The sequence below is a fragment of the Cetorhinus maximus genome, chromosome 11 (assembly GCF_964194155.1).
Source record: "Cetorhinus maximus chromosome 11, sCetMax3.hap1.1, whole genome shotgun sequence".
Taxonomy (NCBI): domain Eukaryota; kingdom Metazoa; phylum Chordata; class Chondrichthyes; order Lamniformes; family Cetorhinidae; genus Cetorhinus; species Cetorhinus maximus.
This window is the reverse complement of record NC_135889.1, coordinates 116,818,399-116,845,666: the sequence shown is the minus strand read 5'-3', so window position 1 is coordinate 116,845,666 and position 27,268 is coordinate 116,818,399. Positions and strand designations below refer to the sequence as shown.

Genomic DNA, 27,268 nt, shown 5'->3' with positions numbered 1-27,268 from the left:
TTGGGGAGGAAGCGTTGGGTTTAATGTCGTTCAGCAAGGTAACTTTAAACACACGCCCTAATCTACAACATAGGGGGGGTACATTTTAAAAACTTGCTTTGTTGTCAACCTTGTTCCAGTATTTAGAAACCATTTTCTGCTGTAATACATTTCCAGGCAACCAGACAGCATGTGTCAGGTTTGGCTCAGTTTGTAAAAAAACTCATCTCCTCAGTCAGAAGTTGTAGATTCCAGGGATTTGAGAAAATGGGCTGAATTGGCACCTCGGGGGTGTGTTGCTGAGAGAATGCTGCTTCACCTTTATGCCAATTCAGGTGGATATAGAAGATCCCGCTGCACTATTCAAACAGCAGGAGTCCACTCGGTGAACTGGTCAACATTTGCCCCTCAATCGGTGCCGTAAAATTAACGGGTCATGGGAAATTGGATAAATACTCGAAGGGGAAAAGCATTTTGCAGTGATATTGGGAAAGAAAAGATTGGGGGTGGGGGTGTCAACCAGGGTTGGTTGCACTTTCATCAGTGAGTCTGGGTTCAAGTCCTACTCCGGGGCTTGAGCACAGAAGTCAAGGCTGACGCCACAGTGCAATGCTGAGGAGTGCGGCACTGTCAGAGGTCCCTGTCTTGGAGGTGAGATATTAAACCGACGTCCCTGTCTGACCTTTCAAGTGGATAAAAAAGATCCCATGGCATTATTTTGAAGAAGAGCAGGTGAGTTCTCCTCAATCAATATTTATCCCTCAATCAACATCACAAAAACAGATCTACCTGGCAATTATTGCATTGCTGTCTGTGGAAGCTTGCTGTGCACAATTTTCATTTATGTAGCACTTCCACATGTCAGGGACTGCCAACACAGCAGTCAATTTGCATACAACAATGTCCCACAAATAACAATGTAATAATGATCAGAAAAATCTGCTTTTTTAAAAGTGATGTTTCCTACATTACACCTGCAGAGAGTAACTCACCTCCTGAGTCCCCAAAGCCTGCCCATCATCTACAAGGCACAAGTCAGGAGTGTGATGGAATACTCCCCACTTGCCTGGATGAGTGCAGCTCCAATAACACTCAAGGAGCTTGACACCATCCAGGACAAAGCAGCCCACTTGATTGGCATTCCATCCATTACCTTAAATATTCACTTCCTCCACCACCAGCTCATTGTGGCAGCAGTGTGTACCATCTTCAAGATGCACTGCACCCAGACTCCTTCAACAGCACCTTCCAAACCCATGACCTCTGCCATCTAGAAGGACAAGGGCTGCAAATGCATGGGAACATGCGAGTTCCCTTCTAAGCCATGCACCATCCTGACTTGGAAATATATCGCCATTCCTTCACTTTCGCTGGGTCAAAATCCTGGAGTTCCCTCCCTAACAGCACTGTGGGTGTACCTACACCACATGGACTGCAGCGGTCCAAGGAGGTGACTCACCACCACCTTCTCAAGGGCAATTAGGGATGGGCAACAAATGCTGGCCCGGCCAATGATGCCCACATCCTGTGAATGAATAAAAAAAATTACAGCAGTGGCTACATGTTAAAATTATTTCATTTGCTGAAAAGTGCTTTGGGGCAAAGCTGAGGTGAAAGGTGCTATATAAATGCAAGCCTTTCTTCTTAATTGGATAGTGGCATGGGCAGGATGGGCTGAATGGTCTCTTTCTATGCTGTAGCGTTTAATGATACTACGAATGATCTCATTGTTAACTCTGACACCTTGTTTTGCCCAAACTGGCTGTTTTGTTTGCCAACACAACAGTGACTATGCTAGGGGAAAAAAAAACCTCTTGGTTATGAGGTGCTTCAGGGGATCCTGGGGTTGTGAAAGATGCTGTATAAATACAGTTGATTCTTTAACTGGGATAGATTGGGTCAGTTTACAAAATCTAAGGGATTTGGTTGAGGGAGGCTTTTATGGCACTGGCTGCCCTTTCCATGGTTAAGTTTTGTATTACTATCATTCCGAATTGGTGTTGTTTCTGAAAGGGAGAACATAGTTCGAAGTATGTATAATTATGGAGTTAAACCTTGTCCTGACCTTCACATTTTGACTTTTGTCTGGTTGCGTTGAAACATGTTTTGTGGGGCAGGGGGAAATTATTCCTGTTCTGTGCCTACAGAGATATCCACCTGGTTTTAACCTCATTATGGGTTAAAGGGAACTTCATAGAGTCTCAAACACACTTTGTGCTATATCTTCAAATCCACATTTATTATAGATTTGCAGCTGAATTGCTTCAAAGTGTCAAGCATAGACTACAGTAAATAATATCAGGCTATCACACATCAAGGTAAAAAAATCCCATCTTTTCCTTTGGTGCAGATCTGGACTGTGAAGTCAAGGATTCAAATCAGCCTGTATAAATGCTTTCATTCCTCGCTCTCTTTTTCACAGTACTTCTCGCTCTCACTCTCGCTTTTTCTCTTGTGCCTGCTGTTGAGCCAGGAGGTTGTGAGTTCGAGTCCGCACTCCAGAGGTTTGAGCATAAAAAAAATTCTAGGCTAACACTGCTAGTGCAGTGCTGAAGGAGTGCTGCACCGCCAGAGGTATCGTCTTTCAGATGAGACGCTAAATCGAGGCTCTGTCTACCCTTTCGAGTGTATGTAGACAATTCCAATGCATTATTTCAAAGAAGATTTGGGAGGTTCTGCATAATGTCCTGACCAACATTTAGCCCTCAGTCAACGTCACTTTTTAAAAAGCGTCAGATTTTTCTGGTCATGATTACGTCGCCATTTGTCACAAATTGGCTGCAGTGTTGGGACTCCCTGATAGCGTCGAAGGTGCTATATAAATGTAAATCGTTCTTTTTTTCCCTTGGTCTAAGTGGTTTTGTTGAATTACATTGAACAAAGTCTTACCTTTATTGGGTCAAGTCTGAGAAATGCAAAGCTTTTAGCATTGGCTCCAGAATTGGTTGAGTTAGCAGTTCTGTGAGAAAGCAACAACAGCAGTGGGCGGCATTAGTGCTATAAGCTATGTTGATTTTACTTGTGCACTTAATAAACTTCTCCATTTATTGTGTACTGTTGGAAGTTTCCACTAAATCATAAGCAATGTGTTTATATGGGTGAAAGTGCTGGAACGCAGATAATTAGCATTTTATAGCTGAACATTCATCTCTCTTTAGAGGAGGTATTGTCAATATTCTACAGTGTTTCGTAAGACCTGTGGTTGGTTTGCTTGTGCACATAGAGAACACAATGATATCAGTGGCACACTTGTACGATTGCTCTGCATATTAGCGTATTTTTAAATGCAGCCTTTATGGTACGGCTCACACATCCAACTTTGTAAAAGATACCAACATTTTACAATGGAATTTAAAAAAAAAATGTTTTAAAGAAGAAAGTCAGTTATCTCCTGGTCTTTTTATTCTAACCTTGAGAAAAACCTGGCACCTTCCCAAAAAGCTGCCAGGACACACACATTTCCAACAGCAACAATAATTAGTAACTCATTGGTCTCCATACATGCTGTTAGATTGCTGTGAGCAGTAGCCAGATTAAAGGGACAGGCCAGGTGAGCTGCTGAATGTCACAACATGCTCTGGACTGTCCTCGACGAGCAATGCAATAGGAGATCAGCTATCGCCCTGCTTAAAAACCCATGTCTGCGATTGGCCCATTTTTTTGCCAAACTGACCACCAGCGGGATTCAAAAACACAAAACTGCATTGCAAGAGTTTACGCTGAGGCGGGAGTCACTTGTGTTCCAGCTTGAACGCATTCTGGTATCCCCGATTTCAATTGTTTTGCCATTGGTAGCCGAGCCGTCAGCTGCCTGCAACCTAAGCTCTAGAATACCCTTCCCTAAATCTTTCTGTCTCTCCAGCTCTCTTCCCCCCCTTTAAGATGCTCCTTACAAATGAAGTTTTCATAAGGCATTCTAAGTTGAGAGTTGTGGAAACCTTGCTGTGCCAGGGTAATCTGCTTCAACTTTTAATAGCTTGATGGCTTCAACTTTAATAGCCTGTCAAGGGTTTTATAGGTTTTAGGTTATTCTGAATATTTAAGAAAATATAAAATTTCTTTTAAAATATATTTTCCTTTTGTTCATCACCTTTTAGAAACAGTCTGTTTTGTTTGGGGTTGTATGTTGTTACATTAATACGATGTGGCATCATGGTGTTGGCTCCCTATGATAATCCTTCTCCTTCCTCCCTCCTCATATCACATGCCCATAAACCCCTAAAATGAATTAATCTCCTCAGGATTAATGACAGAGGTGTTTTCATAGAAGCCACTGCTACCCGTGTCCTAACTCACGCTAAGTCCTCTTCACCCATCACCTCAGTACTCACTGACCTACATTGGCTGATGTTCCACTTGGGCCTCAGATATAAAATTCTCATCCTTGTTTTCCAATCCCTCCATGGACTCACTCCTCCCCATGTCAGTAACCTCCTCTAGCCCTACAACCCTCCAAGAACTCTGTGTCCATCAATTGTGGCCTGTTTTGCATCTACAATTTCTTTTGCCCCACTATTGGCCCAAACCACTGGAATTCTCTCCTTAAATGTGTCTGGCTCTCCTACCTCTCTCTCCTTTTTAAGATGCTCCTTTAAAATCTTCTTTGACCAAACTTTTGTTCTTCTGTTCTAATATCTCTTCATGTGGCTCAGTGTGAAATTTTGTTTGATTATGCTCCTGTGGAGTGCCCTGAGATATTATGCTGCATTCAAGGCACTTTATATATGCAAGTACTTGTTGCTTTTACACTGATTTAAAGTGATTTTGCCATCACAGGAAACAATTGCCTCAAAATGATGTGTGGCATTGAGAGAAGTATCCCGAACAGACAAAGAATAACGTAAAAATATGGGGATAAAGTATTTATTTTCTTGTCTTCTAGCCACCACATTTCTAGTCAGGAGGCTGGGAAGTTCAGAATAAATGTGCTTCTCCATGACTATTGCTAATCCTTAGTATCCTCAGCCAACATGAGTATCTTCCAGTAGAAGTCATCCCATGATTAGTGGCGCAGGAGTAGGCTACTTGGCCTGTCGAGCCTTCCACCATTCAGCCGATCTGTATCTACAATCTGTTTTACTCTTGGTGTAGTGGTAATGTCACTGGACTAGTAATCCAGAGGCCTAGGCTAATGCTGTGGGAACATGGGTTCAAATCCCACCACGGCAGCTGGTGGAATTTAAATTCAATGAATAAAATAAAATCTGGAGTTGAAAGCTTGTCTCTGTAATAGCAACCATGAAACTGTTGGCGACTGTTGTAAAAACCCATCTGGTTCACTAATGTCCCTTTAGGGAAGGAAATCTGCTGTTCTCACCTGGTCAGGCCCACATGTGACTCCAGACCCATAGTAATGTGGTTGACTCTTAACTGCCCTGTGAAATGGCCCAGCATGCCACTCAGTTCAAGGGCAATTAGGGTTGGGCAATAAATACTGGCCTTGTCAGCAACACCCACATCCCATGAAAGAGTTTTTAAAAACTTATCGATCTCAGTTTTGGCATTTTCGATTGACCAACAGCTTTTGGGGAGAGAGTTCCAAATTTCAAATATCACTTGGGTGAAACAGTGCTTCCTGAATGGCCTACCTCTAGTTTTGAGGCTATGCCCCTTGTCCTGGATTGCCCCTGCAACCACCACCACACTGCCTCCCCCTCCCCCTCCCCCCATGAACTAAAGGAAATAGTTTTTTTCTATCTACAGCTGAGGCTGAGTTGGGAGCACTCCTGTTTCTGTGTCAAAAGGTTGTGTGTTCAAGTCCCACTTTGGGACACAAGAGCACAAAAGTTGAGGCTGCCATTCCAGTTCAGTACTGATGGAGTGTTGTACTGTCAGAGGCGCAGTTTCTCGGATGAGACATTAAACCGAGGCCCTATCTGCCCTCTCAGATGGATGCAAAAGATCACATCAGGCTTTTCGAAGGAGAGCAGGGGAGTTATACCTGGAGTTCCAGCCAATATTTATCCCTCAGTCAACGTCAATTAAAAATTGACTATCAGATTGTTGATTGTGGGAGCTTGCTGTGCACAAATTAGCTGCAGCGTTGCCTACATTGACAGTGACTTCATTTCCAAAAAAAAAAGCATTGAATGGGCTGTAAAGCACTTCGGGATGTCCTGAAAGGCGCTACATAAATTCTTTCTGTCGACACTATTGGATCCTTAAACATCACAATTAGGTTGCACGAAAGGCTACAAGCCAGGTCTGCGCAAACCAACCCTCTTAATATAGCTCCGGGAGCTCGAGAGAAAACCCTGAGTTGCCCGCTTTCCCCTTCTCCCCAGCCCAGGGGGGCAGTGAAGCAAATTGCAACGCTCTGTTTCGCTGCCCCAGCCAGGACTGGTTAAGTCGGCAGAGCTGGCCGATCCACGGTCTGATTTAACTACACGCCAGGTTTATGTATCCTGGCAAGCAACAAGCTGCAAGTGTGGGCGAACTGAAAAGTCTCGGCCGAAGAATGAAGTTTGTACGTATGTTTTTCTTCACCCACCCCCCCCCCCCAAACCCTCCAAAATATACCAACGCTTTGTTGACATGAAGCAGCAAACGCCTTTGCTACTGTTAACGAGACTTTGGTTAATGATAATTTGAACGGGAGATTTCATGCTGCTGGTGCAGCTGTTGGCTAATAGCAACTTAATTTTTATAACGTTTTTTTTGATGAGGGCTGAACCCAGCGCGGCAAATATTTCGTTAAGATGAGTGGTTAATGGCGTGGGGAGTGGTGGTAGGTGTGGGGGGATGGTTTGCTGGGTGGTTTCTCAACACACTTAGCATGTCATGACAGCAGTGGATCAACTCCTTCCCTGCAGATCAGAAAATTCTCCTTGTTTCTATCAGCTTTTCACAAATCTATTTCTGTCTTCTCTCAGTTGTCTTGATTTTTTTTTAAAATAAATCTCCTACGATTCTCTCTCTCTCTCTCTCTCTCTCTCTCTCCTGCTGGCAGCTGAACACAAATGGTTATAATAAAGAACAAGTTCAATCAGCAGCGAAACTGAAAGGGTCCTGACTTGATTAAAATTCAGCCCTGCTCCATGGGTTGGGAGGGAGGGGGCAAGAAATTCTTGGTTTTTGTACGTATTTCTTGTGTTTTTTTTAAAACATAAAAAAAACCTTATCTAAGGATTTCCTTGAGATTAAAGCCTTTCTGCAGCTTGTCAAATTGTAGAGGTAAGGAAGAAGGTGTTGATTTTTCTCCCCACTTCTATCTTCCCATTGCATTGTTGAGACTCCTGCAGTGATTGCCTCTGCCTTTGTGTCATCGCAGAACTGTCATCTCTGTGAGTGACAGGCCTGGCAATGTGCAGCCAGAGCGCAATAATGTATTCTATTATCCACGTCAAAGGAGGAGTGGGGGGGGGGGGTGGGGGGTGTTGGGGGAGGTTGGGGAATGTTAAAATAGCATAAATTAAGAGGTGGGATAACGGGGAGAATGATCAGGTTGCTGCTCAGTGCAGTGAACTCGAGTGACTTCTAACACGGTGGCCCTGTCAACATAACAGAACGCTGCATTTTAATATTCCGAAGAGGCTAATTATGTATGTGTTGCACCAAAGAAGCATAATCTCGCTTATATCTGTATTTAAAAATTACTTTCTTTGCACCGTACTCCAAGGCCCATCTGTGTGTTAGCCCACAGTCAGGTGTGACATGCTCAGACTGTGACAATATTGCTCCAAGGTAATTTACAAATGTGCCTTTCTTATGATTTTTGTGTTCTTAACTATCCCAATTGAGCTTTTTCCCTTTAAATAAATGTATGTGGTTTTTATTCAATTCTGAACCTGCCACGGTTTTAATGGGGTTGATAGAAGGTTAGTGCTGGCGATCGTGTGTGAAATACGAACTACATTCTCCTCAGAGTTCCTGTGATGTAGTTATCCACCAATCAGCCAGGACCGATGCAATATTATAGAATCAAAATTCCACTTCACTCCATGACCATGAATCAAGTTGAGTGCGTTTTGTTTTGTGAACTAATGTTTACTTTTCAAAGTGGAAAACATCTCTCCAAAATTGGGTTGTTTAACAATGCAATGCCGAAATGGGAATTAAATCATCATAACTTTTTTTTTTTACCCTTTTGTGTCTACTCCTGTCCTGAAAGCAGTGAGCTCCTGTCACGTATAAGCAGGGCTAGCCTGCCGTGACCTGTTTCTATCTGTGAGTATCAATGGGTTATTCCATTGTAGAGTGCCTGGAAGGATACAACACAACCAATCCTCGTCCAGTTCACATTTCCCTTAGGGGGTTGCTTGATTTCGTAGGAGAACCCGGGCTGATTTCCATTTGTTCCCTCTCTCCTAAATTAAAAGACACTGAGGAGTCCTTCCTCCACTACTGAGCTAGCTGAGAGCAACTGAGTATCTGCCATCAACCTGTCACTGTATGTATTTGCAACTGATAAGACACCAGGGAATCATAAAATGCCATATTTCTGTCAAACAAGAGTAAACAATAGAATCAAATAGCACAGGGGGGCATTCAGCCCATTGTGGCTGTTCTGGCTCCTTGAAAGAGCTATCCAATTAGACCCAGTTTCCTGCTGTTCCCCAAAGCCTAGTAAATTTTTACTATACATTAAATGTTTAAGGATTTAAATCTAGATGGCATGGGACTCCACCCAGTTGCATTATAGTTTCTGCTTTTGCAGCTTTTAAAAAAATTCATTTACGGGATGTGGGCATCACTGGCTAGGCCAGCATTTATTGCCCATCCCTAATTGCCCTTGAGAAAGTGGTGGTGAGCTGCCTTCTTGAACCGTTGCAGTCCATGTGGTGTAGCTACAGCCACAGTGCTGTTAGGGAGGAAGTTCCAGGATTTTGACCCAGCGCCAGTGAAGAACAGTGTTATAGCTCCAAGTCAGGATGGTGAGTGACTTAGAGGGGAACTTCCAGGTGGTGGTGTTCTCACGTGTCTGCTGCCCTTGTCCTTCTAGATGGTAGCAGTTGTGGGTTTAGAAGGTGCTACCTAAGGACTCTGGTGAGTTTCTGCAGTGCATCTTGTAGATGGTACACACTGCGGCCGCTGTGCGTCAGTGGTGGAGGGAGTGGATGTTTGTGGATGTGATGCCAATCAAGTGCTTTGTCCTGGATGGTGTTGAGCTTCTTGAGTGTTGTGGGAGCTGCACTCATCCAGGCAAGTGAAGAGTATTCATCACACTCCAGACTTGTGCCTTGTAGATGGTGGACAGGCTTTGGGGGTCAGGAGGTGAGTTACTCGCCGCAGGATTCCTAGCCTCTGACCTGCTCTTGTAGCCACTGTATTCATATGGCTAGTCCAGTTTAGTTTCTGGTCAATGGTAACCCCCAGGATGTTGATAGTGGAGGATTCAGTGATGGTAATGCCATTGAAAGTCAAGGGGAAAAGTTTCCTCTCTTGTTGGAGATGGTCATTGCCTGACACTTGTGTGGCGTGAATGTGACTTGCCACTTGTCAGTCCAAGCCTGGATATTGTCCAGGTCTTGCTGCATTTGGACTTGGACTGCTTCAGGCATAAAATATAGTGGAGGGATGGTTTAAGCAGAGAATTTATCTCACTTTCATTTCTCTAATGTTGCTCATTAGCTAAAGTTAATTTCTTTGGGCGGGATGTTAAACGAAGGCAATGTCTGACGATAAAGTGAATATCGGAAAAGTAGTTCTCCTGCTGTCCTGAGCAACCACGGCCAGTACTGCGACAACAGGGAAACAGATAACTGGTTAAATGCAACCTATGAGGGAGATCTTGTTCAGCACATAATGGCTGCTGCATTTGTTTGTATAGGTAACTGCTCTTCCTGCCTGGGATGCTTTGAGACACTTCAGATATCCAATAAGGCATTGTATGAAGCCAAGATTTTTTGCCCTCTCCTTTTTAAAATTAAGTTTACAATGGTTAGTTTTCCACTAGTTTTACTAGTTTCAAATCCTGGATGTTTTAAGGCCCTTGCACTCCCTGACCAGAAGGCGAAGCTCCAACATTGGAGGAGAACGAAAATCTTGGCGGGTTATAGAGCTGGGGGAGGTTATAGAGATAGGGAGGGGGAAGGCCATGGAGGTTATAGAGATAGGGAGGGGGAAGGCCATGGAGGTTATAGAGATAGGGAGGGGGAAGGCCATGGAGGTTATAGAGATAGGGAGGGGGAAGGCCATGGAGGTTATAGAGATAGGGAGGGGGAAGGCCATGGAGGTTGTAGAGATAGGGAGGGGGAAGGCAAACCAGGACATGGGTTTTAAAATCATGGCGTTGCTTAACTGGAGCCAGTGTAGGTCAGCGGGCACATTTGTGGTAGGCGAACCAGACTAGGTATGAGTTAGGATGTGAGCAACAAAGCTTGGATGAACTTAAGAGGGTGGAAGATAGGAAAGAGAGGCCAAGGGTGTGTAGCCAACTTTAGAGGTAATGAAGGCATGACCGAGGGTTTCGGCAGCAGATGAATTGAGGCCGGGGTAGTGTTGGGCGATGTTATGGAGGTGGAAATAGATGGTCTTAGTGATGGCGCAGATATGTGGTCAGAAACTCATCTCAGGGTCAAGTACAACACCAAGGTTGCAAACAGTCCAGTTCAGCCTCCGACAGTTGCTGGGAAGAAAGATGGAGTCAATGGCTTGGAACAGTGTTTGTGGTAGGGTCACCATTGGTGGCAGTCTGAGCTCTGGAGTTCCCTCTCTAAACTTCTGCATCCTCTAAGACGCTTCTCAAAAACCTACCTCTTTGACCAAGCTTTTGGGCACCTGTCCTAATATCTCATGTGGCTCAGTGTCATATTTTGCCTGATAATGTTCCTGTGAAGTGCTTGTGACATTTTACTGCATTAAGGATGCTGTATAAATCCAAGCTTTTACAGAAAAAAGCTAAAATTAAACTGGAGACCTAAGGGTTAGGCCATTCAGCACCTCAGGGCCCATTCTGCCAATCAGTTAGATCTTGGCTGGCCTGTATCTCAACTCCATTGAATCATCTTTGCTCCAAATACCTTGATATTCCTACCAACAAAATTTCAATGTTAGGCCAGAATTTTCCGTCCCTGTTGGCATCGGGCATGAGTGGACAATATGGCGAGAAGGACAAAAATTGGCATTACGCCATTGTGAAACCTGTTTGCTATTGTCCACTCCGCCCATCAATGGCGGGATACGTTTCCCACCGTCGCACATTGGGACAGTTATTTTAATACATCTGCATATAATTATGAGCCCTGTTTGCCGGAATCATCCCCCCACATCAAATTCACAGGGTGGGAAAACATGACCAGTGTGAGTGTGGGGGTGTGAGTTTGGAAGGGGGGAAACAAAGATGTTGAGGGGGGTGAGGCCGGGGAGGGAGTACGGGGTGGGGAGGAGGAGGAGGATGTAAGGGGGGAGAATGCGGCAACTGGAGAGGTAGGTATAAGGGACGGAGTCCGGGGTGGGGTGAGGAAGGAGTCCGGGGGTAGGAAGGAGTCCGGGGGTAGGAAGGAGTCCAGGGGAGGAAGGAGTCCGGGGGGGCAGGAAAGAGTAAGGGTGGGGGTGGGGGGGAATGATGTCCAGGTGAACATGCAAGGGAGGGGTCTGTGGAGTGGATGACTGCCGGTAGGGTGTGAGGGTGAGGGTCGATGGTAGTGGTAGAAGGGACGGTGAGGGTGATTGGTGGGGACTTGAAGGCAGACAGAGACCCTGGAGGAAGGAAGGAGGAGGTCAGTCTGAATGGGAGTGGGATTCTTGGGAAGATAGGGAATGTGCACATTCACTTAGACATTCTGGAAAGAAAAAGGTTCTGGTTGGTAGGTGATGGTGGGGAGGTGGAAGGTGATGCCGGGGGGTCAACAGTGATGGGGGAAAGGAAATGGGTGACTGGGGGAGGGAAAAGGACAGGGTGGCTGAAAACAAACCCTATAACAACCGTGCTTCAGGAATCGAAAGTGAGCGGAGCCCCGTGTTGGACGGGCCCAGGGGGCTGCATGGGAGTGTGGTCAGTGGGTGGGCGGAGATTCAGGTCAGCTCCGATGGACAACTAAAAGAGAACCCCGGCAGGCAGCATTGAAAATGCTCAGGACAGTGAGATGAGTGGGATGGAGGAAGGCTCCGTGTGCGTGGGAGAGGGCTTGCACGAGGTTCCGGAAGGCCCTGCCATACACACAACCTATCCCTCCAGAATCATCCGTGGTCCGGCTGAGTGCAGCTAAACTGTTAATGAGGGATACAGGGAGAGGACTGTAAATGAAGCTGAAAGACACCATTCCACATTATTCAGTGAAAGTGAATATATTTTCAGACAAAATATATCAAAAATTCTTAACTTTCTAGGCCCCCCCACTTCTCCTAGGTGCTACCCTGACATCCGCAGGAGCCTGTGCAATTGTTGGCCCTGTTGCTTCTGATGACTTTGGCGTGGGTCCTCTGGAGAGCTGAGGCCTTGAAGGCCCCGGTTTGCTTTGGCTGTCCTCCTGTGGGCCAGCTTCTCTCTCTGTGGTGACAGAGGTTGAGGGGGGTCACAGGCAAAGGGGACTCAGAGGGAGATGCCTGAGTGGATGACCCAGGGGTGTCCAGCTGCCGCTCCTCCTCCCTTCGGGTGCCCGAGGGTCCTGGCCTGACTCCTTGAGGGGAAGGAGCGCCTGGAGGGATGACGAGGTGCCCCATTTCCCTCTCGCATTGCCACTTCAGGAACTCACCCATGGCTACCGTGATGGAGTGCAGGTCTGCACGCATCTCTGTGTTCTGCTGGACCAGGGTACCATGGCGTCCACCATCCTCCCCATGGAGACCTCCATTCAAGCGTACGTGGGCACTACTTCATGAGAGAGCTGGTGGACGCACTCCTCCGTCTCACGTGCCACTCTGTTGAGGGCTTCCAGCAGCTCTGTGTGATTTTTCTCCTGCCTTCTGCTGACTCTCCACGATGAGTCCGATGGCCAAATCCAGAGGCTCACCATCTGACTCAGACCTCACAGACGCCTCTTCCCCAGCAGTCCTCCGAGTGCTGGCGAGCTTGGCTGAACCTGCCTCCTCCTGCTGTGGACACGTGTCTGTGCGGTGACCACCAAATTGTGAACCCGAGCCTGCTCTAGATCTAGGTCCCACCGAGGTGTGTGTCTCTGTGCTGATGGAGGGTGTGGGTAAGCGCTGTGATGGGTCTTCCAGGCTGCTTATTTCCAGCTCTTCAATGGAGGAGGTGTCCTCTTGGCTGGAGGTGAGGATGTGGATGGAGCTGAGGGACTGGCTGGCTGAGGGTGTCGGCCCCTTGGCAGAGCTCCCAGTGAACCAAAGTAGAGATGATTAGTGCATGGCAGCAGAGTCAAAAGCAGGAGAGAGAGCACTCACAGTTGTGTTGAGAGAGGGATGATGTGGTGCAGGATCCTCACGAGGGTGTTCGCCACCAACCTCACCGTCACCGCAGGCAGGGTCCATTTCCTCACCAGTCAGCGCGATGACATGCTCCTCAAAGTGAGTGAGGGGCCTAATGTGGGCCACTCCACCCCTGATCTGGGACCTCTCCCTGCTGATGTCAGCCAACTTCACCTGCTTGAAACAGATGGAGAGAGTGTGAGCAGGACACATGGCACTGTGTGGAAGTTTATATGGTGAGCGGAGCCATGGGGGATGAGGACGCGAGCTCCAGAGGGTATGAGCTTGATGGAGGTATGAGGGTGTGTGTGAGAGTTAGCGATGTTGTCCCTTGAGGTGTGAGATCCCTGTGGGTGTGTAATGGGTTTGTGAGTGTGTGAGTTGAGAGTGACGAGAAGAGTGAGTTACCCTGGTGGAATGGATGAAACCATTCATCCTCTTTCGGCACTGGGTGGCTGTCCTCTTCTGTAGGGCATTATTGCTGACTATCACTGCCACCACCTCCCATGCTGGATTGGTGGCCTTGCTCGACCAGAGCCGGGGTAGAGGACATCATGGCGGGCCTCCACTGCGCCCAGTAGGCGCTCGAGGGAGGCGTCGCTAAATTTGGGGGCTGCTCTTCGGCAGCCAGCGGTTTCCTATCCCTTGCAGAGTGCTAGCTCTGTGCAGGGGCGGCCTTTAAATATGGCGCCCGGATTACTGAAGGCCTGAGGTGACGGCAAAGGGCGGTGACCGCGAGATGGGTGAATCAGAGGCTGCCCTGCCAGCGACCCGGCGTGTTTCCCTAGAATGAGTTATTAACGAGGTGGGACAAGTCGGGAATGGGACAATTCAGCGTGAAAAGCCGCTACTGCGGCCGGAGAGTAACATGTCCTTTTCCCCGCCCACTACTGCACTTTGTGGAAATCTGGGGCGATACTGCCCTTTGTTTTGAAAGCTCCAATTGACCCCCAGCCTTTTTAAGGTGTGAGAATTCCACATTTCTACAACCTGTTTTATAGAAAAATGCTTCCTGATTTCCTAAATAGCCGAGCTCTAATGTTAAGATCAAAACAGAAATACCTGGAAAAACTCAGCAAGTCTGGCAGCATCGGCGGAGAAGAACAAAGTTGACGTTTCGAGTCCTCATGACCCTTCAATTTAGTAAGTAAGATGCTGCCAGACCTGCTGAGTTTTTCCAGGTATTTCTGGTTTTGTTTTGGATTTCCAGCATACGCAGTTTTTTGTTTTTATCTAATGTTAGGATGATGTCCCCTCATAGTTGGATCCCCTGTCAGAGGAAATAGCTTCTCAGTCGTGCTGTGAAATCACTTTTAATTATTGTTTCTACGGAATAACCCAGTAGATTTGAGAAATGTTCCAAAATGTAGGTCGGGCTGGAGGTTGAGTAGAGAACATGATTACCAATGATTGAATAGGAGTTGGAGAGAAGACAAGGGTAAAATAAAGAGTACCTTCTCAGAGCTGCTTCACTTAGGTTTAAAAGCCTGCAGAATCGAGGAGGGAAGGAAGATGGAGGCATCAGTTTTTTGTGCTCATAGGCCTTGACTTTCTCTTTTGTTTCTCCCATTAAGCTGTTGGACTTGGCAAACGAGCCAAAGGTGACACGTTAACCATGAATGCAGTAAGCAGTAGAAAAGCACCACTTAGGTCATGAAACAATGCACGGTCCTGGGAGCCTAGTAATCAACTTGTAATACAATCCTGACTGCAGTTGTAGCCAATAGTCCAAAGGAGCCAGCACAAAGAGCCAAGCACCAGCACCCAGAGAAAACCCTTGCATGAAATGTGAATGTGTTTGGCCATGTGTGTGTGTGTGTGCTAAAACAGTTATGAACATTGATCTCAGGAAAGTCAGGGAATGTCTGTAAATGCTCATATTGTCACACAGTGCACAAAAAAAGAGCTCTTTAAAAATTATGCAGGGGATCAATAGATGACACAAATATATGTTACTAACCAATAAATCGCATAAGGAATTTAGGAGAAAATTCTTTATTCAGAAAAAGCAAGACTTGCATTAATGTCACACTTTCCATGACTACTGGACATCTCAAAGCGCTGTGCAGCGAATGAAGTACTTTTTGAATTGTAGGCACTTGTAATGAGGGAAATGTGGCAGCTAATTTGCAGACAGAAAATTCCCACAAAGTGCAAAGTGATAATGACCAGATAATCAGTTTCTTTCTTGTGATGCTAATTGAGGGATAAATATTGTCCCGGACACTGAGCATAACTCCCCCGTGCTTCTTCGAAATAGTGCCATGGAATGTTTTACATCCGCCTGAAGAGGCAGGTGGGGTTTCAGTTTAACATCTGATCCCAAGGATGACACCTCTGACGGTGCAGTACTCCCTCAGTACTGAACTGGAGCGAGTGGTGTGACTGTGATCGCCACAGTTGAATAGCGTAGATGCATTTACAGGGAAGTTAGTGAAGTACGTGAGGGAGAAGAGAATGGAAGATTATGTTGATCGGGTTCCATGCATTTGGGCGGGAGGAGACCCATCGACCTGTTTCTGTGCTGTCATCCTGCGGGGATCAGACTTTGCGATTTCCGAATGGAGTGAGATTTCCCACTTTCAGCCTTGTCAAAATGAGAAAGTGTCACAGGGAAACAGGATGCTTCGGTGAAAAAGAGCTCAGATAAGACTGGGGGTTAGTCACCCTTCACTGTTGTTGCTCACCTCCTTGTGACCAGTTCGAGAGTATGTTCGAGAGATGATGGCAGTCAGCAGATTCCTATGCAGCGCAATTAAATAGAGAAAGAGCACAGTCTTTCGGGAAAGAACAGGAAAATAACAAGTGAAAGGAACAAAAAAAAAAGTCAAATCTAAATAATTACCACATCTCCAACCTACACAGCATAGGAACTGAATAATGTGCTTTAGAATGGTAGGCAGGTGCACTGTATCGACAAAATGTCTCCTTCAATGTTGGGAAGTTTTTAAAAAATGAATATATTATACGTACCGAGTGCTTTTCAGTAAATGGGGGTTAAAAGGACCACATTGGCTGCTGTGCTTCTGATGTGCTTCAATCCAACGCAAATCCGTGCAGTTTTGAATATATTGTCTGAGCAGTGACTGTGTTCCCAGGGGTCCAGCAATCCACAGGACTGAGATCCATGATCTGCTCCGCTAGGGTCCAGACCGGCAAAACAAATGCAAATTTTAATATGCGAATGCTGTTGAAACGCTTAAAGAAGGAAAAAAAAGAAATAACTAACATTTATACAATGCCTTTCACAACCTTGGAACATTTTTACAGCCCATAAAATACATTTGAAGTGTAGCTATTGTTGTAATGCAGGAAACACAGCAGCCAGTTTGCGCACGGCAAGCTCTCTCAAACAGCAAAACCTGTTTTAGCGGGGACAACCCCCTACTCCTCTTCAAAGTAGTGCCAAGGGACTTTTTTTTAGGTCCACCTCATTATTTTGAGGTCTCGCTCGGAAGACTGTGCCTCCAACAGTGCAGTACTCCCTCGGTATTGCACGTGTTGTGACAGCCGAGGTTATCTGCTCCAGTTTCCAGATTGGAGTTCAAAGCCGTGACCTCCTGACTCAGAGGCAAGAGTGTGACACATTGAGCCAAACATATGGAAAATAAAGCTGTTCTTCTGCCAATGGCACACTTAGTGATGTGACTATCCAGTGGCACAGATAGGGTAGAATAACAATGTTGTACCAAATGGTTTAGTCTGTGATTGGGGCGGGGAAGGGGTAGAAGATTCAATACCTTTGTGAATGTTTCGGGAAAACGCTCACTGCTCCAGACCCGGCAGTACAAGAAACAGAGATTAAAAACAAAAAATGCTGGTTCGAAGAAGAGTTATATTGAACCATAAGCAAAAGTAGGCCATTCGGCCCATCGAGTCTGCTCCGCCATTCAATGATATCACAGCTGACCTGATAATCTTCGATTCCACTTTCCTGCCTTTTCCCCATAACCCTTGATTCCCTTACTGATTAAAAAGCTGTCTATCTCAGCCTTGAATATACTTAACGACCCAGCCTCCACAGCCCTCTGCAGTAAAGAATTTCACAGATTCACTACCCTCTGAGAGAAGAAATTCCTCTTCGTCTCTGCCTTAAATGGGTGACCCCTTACTCTGAGATTATACCCTCTGGTCCTAGACTCTCCCACAAGGGGAAACAATCTCTCAGCATCTACCCAGTCAAACCCCCTAAGAATCTTATATGTTTCAATAAGGTCGCCTCTCATTCTCCTAAACTCCAATGAGTACAGGCCCAATCTGATCAACCTCTCCTCATAAGAAAATCCCTCCATCTCCGGGATCAACCTAGTGAACCTTCTCTGGACTGCCTCCAAAGCCAGTATATCTTTCCTTAGATAAGGGGACCAAAACAGTTCACAGTATTCTAGGTGTGGTCTTACTAATGCCTTGTATAGTTCTAGCAAGACTTCCCTATTTTTATACTCCATTCCCTTTAAAATAAAGGGCAACATTCCAGTTGCCTTCCCTACTACCAGCTGAACTTGTATGTTAGCTTTTTGTGATTCATGCACGAGGACCCCCAAATCCCTCTGTGCTGCAGCTTTCTGCAGCCTTTCTCCATTTAAATAATATTCAGCTCCTCTATTCTTCCTGCCAAAGTGCAGAACCTCATATTTTCCCACATTATATTCCATCTGCCAAGTTTTTGCCCACTCACTTAACGTGTCAATATCCCTCTGTAGACTTTTTGTGTCATCCTTACCACTTGCTTTCTCACCTATTTTTGTGTCATCTGCAAACTTGGCGATAGTACACTCATTTCCCTGATCCAAGTCATTAATATATATTGTAAATAATTGTGGCCCCAGCACTGATCCCTGTGGCAGTCCACTAGTTACAGGTTGTCATCCTGAAAATGCCCCCCTTATCCCAACTCTCTTACTTCTTTTAGTTAGCCAATCCTCTATCCATGCTAATATACTACCACCAACACCATGGGCCCTTATTAAGTAGCCTTATGTGCGGTACCTTATCGAACACCTTTTGGAAATCCAAATATATTACAGCTACTGGTTCCCCTTTATCTATCCTGCTTGTTCCCTCCTCAAAGAATTCTAATAAATTTGTCAGGCATGATTTCCCCTTCATGAAGCCATGCTGAATCTGTTTGATTATATTATGCATTCCTAAATGCTCTGCTATTACATCCTTTAAAATAGGCTCTAACATTTTCCCAATGATGCATGTTAAGCTAACTGGCCTATAGTTACCTGTTTTTTGTCTCCCTCCCTTTTTGAATAAGGGTGTTACATTGGCAGTTTTTCAATCCTCTGGGACTTCTCCAGAATCTAAGGATTTTTGGAAGATTACTACCGTGCATCCACTACCTCTGCAGATACTTCTTTTAATATCCTAGGATGCAACCCATCAGGTCCAGGGGACTTATCGGCCTTTAGCCCCATTAGTTTCCTTAGTCCTTTTTCACTAGTGATAGATATTGTATTTATTTCTTCCCCCCTTTCTGCCCCTTGATTATTTAGTACCTTTGGAATCCTATTAGTGTCTTCTACTGAGAAGACTGATGCAAAGTATTTATTCAACTACTCTGCCATTGCCTGGTTCCCCATTATTATTCTCCCAGCCTCATCTCAAAGGGGCCTATGTTCACTTTAGCCTCTTCTTCCTTTTTAAAATAAAGAAGCTCTTACTGTCCATTTTTATAGCACTTGCTATATTGATTTATTTCCTCCCTCTTTATATTTTTGGTCATCTTTTGTTGGCTTTTAAAACTTTCTCAATCCTCTGGCTTAGCACCAATCTTTGCCACATTGTATGTTTTTTCCTTTCAATTTGATACTATCCTTAACTTCCTTGGTTAACTATGGTTGATTTATCCCCTTCCTAGAATCCTTCTTCCTCACTGGGATATATCTTTGTTGTGAGTCATGAACTAATTTCTTAAACGTCTGCCATTGTTCATCAACTATCTTTTCTGCTAAACTCCTTTCCCAGTCCACTCCAGTCAACTCTTCCCTCATTCCTTTGTAATTACCCTTATTTAATTTTAGCACAGTTGTTTCCGACCCAAGTTTCTCACTCTCAAACTGAATGCTAAATTCTACCATGTTATGGTCACTGTTTTCTAGGATATCTTTTACTCTGAGATAGTTTATTAAACCTGCCTCATTACACATTACCAGATCCCAGTTCGATCCACAACATATTGTTCTAGGAAACAGCTCCAAATACACTCTATGAATTCTTGCTCGTGGCTACCTCTGACAATTTGATTTTCCCAATCTACATGAAGACTAAAGTCACCCATGATTAATATACTACCTTTTTTACATGCTATCATTATCTCCTGATTTATTCTCTGTCCTACAGTATAGCTACCCTTAGGGGGCCCATAGGCTACTCCCACCAGTGCCTTCTTCCCCTTGTTATTTCTTACCTCCACCCATATGGATTCTACATCTTCTGATCCAAGATCCTCTTCTGCTATCATACTTATTCCATCTCGTACTAACAAAGCTACCCCACCACCCTTTCATTCCTGTCTGTCCTTTCGAAAAGTCACATAACATAAATGTTAACTCTGAATTTAGCCCTTGGCTGGCGGGCGGGCCCCACCGGCTTGGTGGCGGGTGGGCAGCCGAACCCCGCCGCTGAAACGGGGCCCGCCGCCATTTTGAGTGGGCGGGCCAATTAAGGCCCGCCCAGCGGCCTGCCCGACGGGAAGCGCTTTGCTATGATGGGCGAGGGATTCCCTAACTGTCAAAGTGAGTGTACACTGCTCCCTGAGGCAAAGTCCTGTCTCAGGGAGTTTAGTGAAAGATAAGTAAAGTCAAAAAATAGAGACATTTTAAAATTATTAACATGTCCCCCTCATGTGACAATGTCACACGAGATGGGACATGTTGATAACAAACTCATAAATTTTATTACATTTTTACAAAACGGTAATGAAACTTCATCCCACCAGTAGATGAAGTTTCATTGATAATCTGCAGCCAGCTGGGGCTCCTGGCCCGACCGCCAGCCTTAAGGTTGGCCGGGCAGGGTGTTTAACTATCTTAATGAGCCTGTCAATGGCCTCAATTGGCCATTGACAGGTCGGCGGGCGGACAGCTGATTTCGCTGTCCACCCGCCTTCCTGAATATTTAAATGGACCGGGATGACGTCGGGGATTCCTCCCCAAATCATCCCGCATAATTTTCCCCTCGACGAGCGGGCCCCGCCCCCAAATCACCGAGGGGAAAATCCTGGCCACTGTTCCTCTCCACAGATGCTGCCAAACCCGCTGAGTTTTTCCAGCACTTTCTGTTTTTATTTCAGATCTGCACATGACATCCATGGCCCATGACATCTTTGTTATTTAGTCTCTCCAGTGCTCTAACCTATCCCAGACAGTCCCTTCTGTTCTTCCTCCCCCTCACCCTTTGAACAGCACAAAACCCATCACATTTCTACCTCTCTTCAGTTCCAAAGAAGAGTCATATTCGACTCGAAACATTAACCCTGTTTCTCTCTCCACAGATGCTTCCAGACTAACTGACTTTTTCCAGCACTTTCTGTTTTCATACCCATGATTTGGGCAGCTGATTCAGGTCCGCGCTGGCCATGGGAAACTTCCCCAGTAGCAAGAATGAGCCTGGGAGCCTTCCCAACACGATTTCCCTCTATTTTTTTCCCTTCTCACACCTTGCCTCCAAGCCCTCTACTACTGGACTGGGAAAACTCAGCCCAAGGTGTCTGCCCCCTTTTGAAACCTGTACATGGGTCCTCTGGCCAAAGGGGGCACTGTTCAGTTGCTGGGACGGAGGAGTCTCAAGCTTATGGGTTTGTAATTTACCCACTTCCTCTGTAACTATGTCAAAGTGGAGCAAAGGCTTATTTTGGGGATTCATAAAGCCTAATGTCCCCCCCTCCCCGTGCCTCCGTCCCCTGGCACAATGACTGTGACAGTGGCACTGAGGTGGTGTACCCGTGAGAACTGCAGCTCAGTGAGAACTGAGCCTATCCCATGCAAGAGCCTCTGTGTTGGACTCTGCACTTTAAATCCTGATCCAGGTTAACTCTGAGGGGGCGGTTGCTCTGGCCTTTATCAGTTAAATGTTTAATATGGAACAGGTTAGTGCAAGTGTTTACCGTATTACCATTTTGCAGTCATGACAGCAGACACGGAGTGGGACTAATTGGACAGCTCTTTCTAAGGACCCAAACCAGCACAAGGGGCCAAGTGGCCTCTGTCTGCGCTGTATGATTCTAAAGATACCTCTAGACATAAGCATAACTAAACATAAAATTGTCTTTAAAAGAAAGAGACAGACTAGTGGGTACAACAATCGGGGGCACTCTGTGTTCAAGCACTTGTAATATCTTTTCAGGTCATAACACTGAACAGGCTGGGTTTCTTTTCTCTAGAAAAGAGAAGGCTGAAGGGTGACATAATAGAGGTCTTTAAAATCATGAAGGGGCTTGGTAGAGTGGACCTAGTATGACACTGACAGAGCAGGTTTGACATTTTACGTAGAATTTACAGCACTTTTTTGTATGAGGTGCTTGTGAGGCCTTTGCTTTATGAGGTACTTATGTTCCCCCTCCGACCCTATATCATCTAATTGCATCACGTATCCCTTTCTCCCTCATGTTCCTATGTGACATTGAGGTAGATGATTAGCCATTGAATGGCGGAGCAGGCTCGATGGGCCGAGTGGCCTGCTCCTGCTCCTATGTTCCTATGTGCTCATCTGACCTCCCCTTAAAAGAACATGTGCTATTCGCCTGAACCATTCCAAGTTACAAGTTCTCAGCACTCTCTGGGTAAAGAAGTTTCTCCTGAATTCCCTACTGGATATATTAGCAACCATCATATATTTATGGCCCCATAGCTCTGGTTACCCCCACAAAAAGAAATTTCTTCTCTAAGTCAATCCTACCAAACCTCATCGTGATTTTGAAGACCTTTTATTAGGCCTCCCCTCAGTCTTCTCTTTTCTAGGGAAAGAGATGGCCCAATCTGTTCAGTTTTATAATCTGAAACGATATCGCAAGTCAGTGCTTGAGCATAGAGTGCCCCTGATTGCTGTATCCACTGGTCTGTCTCTTTCTTTTAAAGATAAATTTCAATATGGAGATATCTTTAGAATCATACAGCACAGAAGGAGGCCATTTAGCTCTTTGAAAGAGCTTTCCGATTAGCCCCACGGCGCTGTTCTTTCTTCATGCCACTGTATTGAAATGAGATTTGTCCGTCTCAAATCAGCCCACACAGGGCTTTCCCCAATTTGCATCCAAAACATTTGCTTATCTCTTCACTTCTCAAATACTGACTGATCTGCTGGGCATTTCCACTATTGCATGTTTTAGATTTAAATGGGCCAATTTGACTTGAATCCTCATTTGTCTGGTTTAGGCTGTGCAGGTTACAATTTGGGACAGTGCACCCCCCACCCCTCTCCCGTTTCCATATTTTTAAGCCAAACTTTCCAAGTTCCATGAACTGATACAGTCTCAGCCCTCTAAGGCTGAAACAGTCAGTTTTTGATGATGGGTTGTCTTGTCTATTTGTGTCCCTCTAATAAACTGGCCATTCACTCTCCAGCTGTACTTCGTACAATAAAATCTGGGAAAGCAAAAACTCTGCTGCCCATATCCTAACTCGCACCAAGTCCTGTCTATCGCTCCATATGCTCGCTGACTTACTTTGGTTCCTTTTCTGGCAATCACTCCCTTCTCTTCAAATCCCTCCGAGGCCTCAATCCTCCCTATCTCTGTGGCCTCCTTCAGCCCTACAACCCTCCGACAACTCTGTGCTCCTTTTATCCCTTTTGCGCATCATCAATTTTAAGCGATCCACCATTTGCGCCTGTGCCTCATCTATCTAGGCCCTAAACTCTGGAATTCCCTTATTAAACCTCTCTGCCACTCTCTCCTCCTTTGAGAAGCTCTTTAAAACCTAACTCCTTGTTCAAGCATTTGGCCACCTGTCTTGACGTCTGGTCATAAATGAAAACAGAAAATGCCGGAAAAACTCAGCAGGCCTGGCAGCATCTGTGGAGAGAGAAACAGAGTTAATGTTTCGAGTCCGTATAACTCTTCCTCAGAGTTGATGTCTGGTCATGTGGCTCAGTGTCAAACATTGCTCCTGTGAATTGCCTTGAATGTTTTACTCTGTTATGTCATGATAATAAATGCAAGTTGTTGGGATTCAATGCTCATCAGATGCATTTCACAAGGAATAAAACCTGACTAATAGTTAATACTATACATCAATTACCAATGCTTACATTGGTATTTTAAAATGTAAATCAAAATCTCGTCTGAGGAATAAGCTGTGGCGGAGGCTGACTTCCAAACATTCCCTACATGGAACTTATCTGGCAAGGGTAACAAAATGGTGATATCTATTGCAGGCTCAATCTCACTTTGTTTTCATTGATTCGCAAGATATGGGCCTCACCGGCAAGGCCAGAATTTGGTCTGAAAAGAAGTGGCTGCAGATTACAACATTGGTTGTAATCTTCCAGAATTCCTTAGATCCTGGGAAGATCCCAGTGGATTTGAAAACTGCAGATAGAACCATAGAACACTACAGCACAGAAAACAGGCCATTCGGCCCTTCTGGTCTGTGCCGAAATATTATTCCGCTAGTCCCATTGACCTGCACCTAGTCCGTAACCCTCCAGACCTCTCCCATCCATGTAGCTATCTAATTTATTCTTAAAACTTAAGAGTGAGCCTGCATTTACCACGTCAGATGGTAGCTCGTTCCACACTCTCACCACTCTCTGAGTGAAGAAGTTCCCCCTAATGTTCCCCCTAAACCTTTCCTCTTTCACCCTAAAACTATGACCTCTCGTGTTTATTTCTCCTAATCTAAGTGGAAAGAGCCTACTCGCATTTACTCTGTCTATACCCCTCACAATTTTGTAAACTTCTATCAAATCTCCCCTCATTCTTCTACGCTCCAAGGAATAAAGTCCTAACCTATTTAATCTTTCACTGTAACTCAACTCCTTAAGACCCGGCAACATCCTAGTAAATCTTCTCTGCACTCTCTCAATCTTACTGATATCCTTCCTGTAGTTAGGCGACCAGAACTGCACATAATACTCCAAAGTTGGCCTCACCAATGTCTTATACAACCTCAGCATAACATCCCAACTCCTATACTCAATACTTTGATTTATGAAGGCCAGTATGCCAAAAGCTTTCTTTACAACCCTGTCTACCTGTGACGCCACTTTCAGGGAATTATGTATCTGAACTCCCAGATCCCTTTGTTCCTCCGCACTCCTCAGTGCCCTACCATTTGATGTGACATCACTATTCAAGGAAGGAGGGAGACAGAAAGCGGGAAACTATAGGCCAGTTAGTCTAACATCTGTCATTGAGAAAATGCTGGCATCTTTTATTAAGGAGTTAGTAGCAGCACATTTAGAAAATCATAATACAATCAGACTGAGCCAACACACGTTGCCACATCAAAGGTTGCTGCACAAGTTAAGGGCTCATGGTGTTGGGCGTGATAATGTTAGCATGGATAGAGGACTCTCTAACTACCAGGAAATGGAGAGTTGGCATAAATGGGTTATTTTCAGGTTGGCAAACTGTAACTAGTGGAATGCCGCAGGGCTAGATCAGTGCCGGTGCCTCACCTATTTACGATCGATATCAATGACTTGGATGAAGGGCCTGACTGCATTGTGGCCAAGTTTGCTCATGTTACAAAGAAAGATAGGAGGGCAAGTTGTGAAGGGCAAAGAGACTGCAAAATGATACAGATAGGCCGAGTGAGTGGGCATAAATTTGGAAGATGGGAAAATGTGAGGTTGTCTATTTTGGCAGGAGGAATGAAATAGCAGAATATTATATAAACGGAGAGAGACTGCAGAGTGCTGAGGTAAAAGAGGGTCCTGAATGCCCTTGTACACGAATCGCAAGACGTTAGCATGCCGGTACAGCAAGTAATTAGGAAGGCAAATTAAACGTTAGCTTTTATCGCAAGGGGGGTGGAATGTAAAAGTAGGGAAGTCTTGCTCCAACTGTACAGGGCATTAGTGAGACTGCACCTGGAGTATTGTGTACAGTTTTGGTCTTATTTAAAGTGGGATAGACTTCCATTGGAAGCAGTTCAGAGAAGGCTCACTTGACTGATTCCTGGGTGAGGAAAGGTTTAGCAGGTTGGGCCTATGCTTATTGGAATTCAGATGAATGAGAGGTGATCTTATTGAAACATATAAGATTCTGAGGGGGCTTGACAGGGTAGATGGTAAGAGGATGTTTCCCCTCGTGGAACCACCTAGGACTAGCGGGCATAGATTAAAAATAAGGGGTCTCCCGTTCAAGATGGAAATGAGGAGGAATTTGTTCTCTTGGAGGGTCATTAATCTTTGGAATTCTCTCCCCCAACGAGCAGTGGAGATTGGGCTGAGTTTGACAGATTTTTGATTGTCAGGAGTTACTGGGACAGGCAGGAAAATGCAGTTAAGGCCACAATCAGATCAGTTGTGATCTTACTGAATGGCAGAGCAGGCTCGATGGGCCAAATGGCCTACTCCTGCTCCTATTTCTTAGGATCTTATGATCCCTAATTACCCTTGAGAAGGTGCTGGTGACACCCACTTCTTGAACCGCTGCAGTCCATTTGGTGTAAGTACACCCACAAGGGTGTTGGGAAGGGATTTCCAAAATTTTAACCCAGCGACAGTGAAAGAATGGCGATATATTTCCAAGTCAGGATAGTGTGTATCTTGGAGGGGAACTTGCAGGTGGTGGTATTCCCATACACCCACTGCCCTTGTCCTTTGTAGATGGTAGAGGTCGTGTGTTTAGAAGGGGCTGTCAAAGGCGCGTTTAGTGCAAAAAAGTACAAATGAGTTTGTCAAAGAGGCAGAAAAGACTTGCTGGGATGAATGGCCTCCTTCGGTGCTGTTCTATTCTGTTCTGTGCTTCTATCAGCAAACAGAGAAGCCCGTCAGCTTAAAAAGAAAATGATCTGGAGGCAGCACTTTAGCAAAACATCACCTTAAAACCAGAAAAGATGAACCAGAAGACCCAGATTAATTTGGAAGCAGATATATTAGGCAGAGCAGTCACGTCCTGGTTATGTTGCAGGAGCAATGACCCAGAGGCTTGAACTAATGATCTGGAGGCATGAATTGAAATCTTGCCACAGCAGGTGGGGAATTTAAATTCAGCCGATACATAGATCAGTAATGGAGACTGTGGAAAGGTCATACAGGTAGACAAATCTTGTTACCTAGGAAACATGTTAACGTCGGACGGAAAGCGTGACCAAGAAATAAGACGAAGGATTGGAATAGCCAAAGGTGCAATTCAAAAATTGGAAATGGTTATGATTGACTCAAAATTAACCATGAAAACAAAGCTGAGAATCCTGAAATACTACATTACACCAATTCTGACATAAGGAAGCGAGTGTAGGACAATCATTGAAGTCACACAGAGAAGAATTGATGCTGTAGAGTTGTGGTTTTTGGGGTGGATAATGAAGATATCTTGGACAGGTCACACTATCAATGAAGAGGCTAGTAGAATCTGAGACCCAAGGAACTCTGCTGACCAAGATCAGGAAGACACCGGTGGAATTTCCTGGGCATGTCATAAAAAATCATGGTTTAGAAAGTCTGATGCTGGTGGCGAAGATCGATGGTAGAAGAGATCAAGGTAGACAAAGAACAATCTTTCTAAAGAGCCTCGCAAAATGGATGAATGTACCACCAACAAAGATGACCCATGCCTCCAGAGCAAGTTTAACATGGAGGTCCGTGGTCGCCAACGCCCTCTTTGGGCATGGTGCCTGAAAGAGAGAGAGAGAGAGAGAGAATGGAGCCCATGTATTACTGCATTGTTGTAAAAGCCCAGCTGGTTCGCTAACGCCCTTTCGGGAAGGAAATCTCCCATCCTTACCCAGTTTGGCTCATATGTGACTCCAGATCCCATGTGGTTTGTCTTAACTGCTCCCTGAAATGGCCACTCAGTTGTCAAGAG

At 45.3% G+C, this 27,268-nt stretch overlaps 1 protein-coding gene across 2 annotated transcripts in view; it reads left to right on the top strand.

Annotated features, from left to right (window-relative positions):
* sema5ba (sema domain, seven thrombospondin repeats (type 1 and type 1-like), transmembrane domain (TM) and short cytoplasmic domain, (semaphorin) 5Ba) overlaps positions 1-27,268 on the top strand; it is a 344,144-nt gene that overhangs the window by 2,464 nt on the left and 314,412 nt on the right. The window contains exon 1 of one of the 2 annotated variants that reach the window (XM_078552611.1): positions 7,035-7,152. The exons of the other annotated variant lie outside the window; for it this stretch is intronic. The gene's annotated coding sequence lies outside the window, so the exon portion shown is untranslated. Of the gene's footprint in view, positions 1-7,034; positions 7,153-27,268 lie in introns of those variants that run through there. 2 annotated transcript variants of the gene reach the window in all.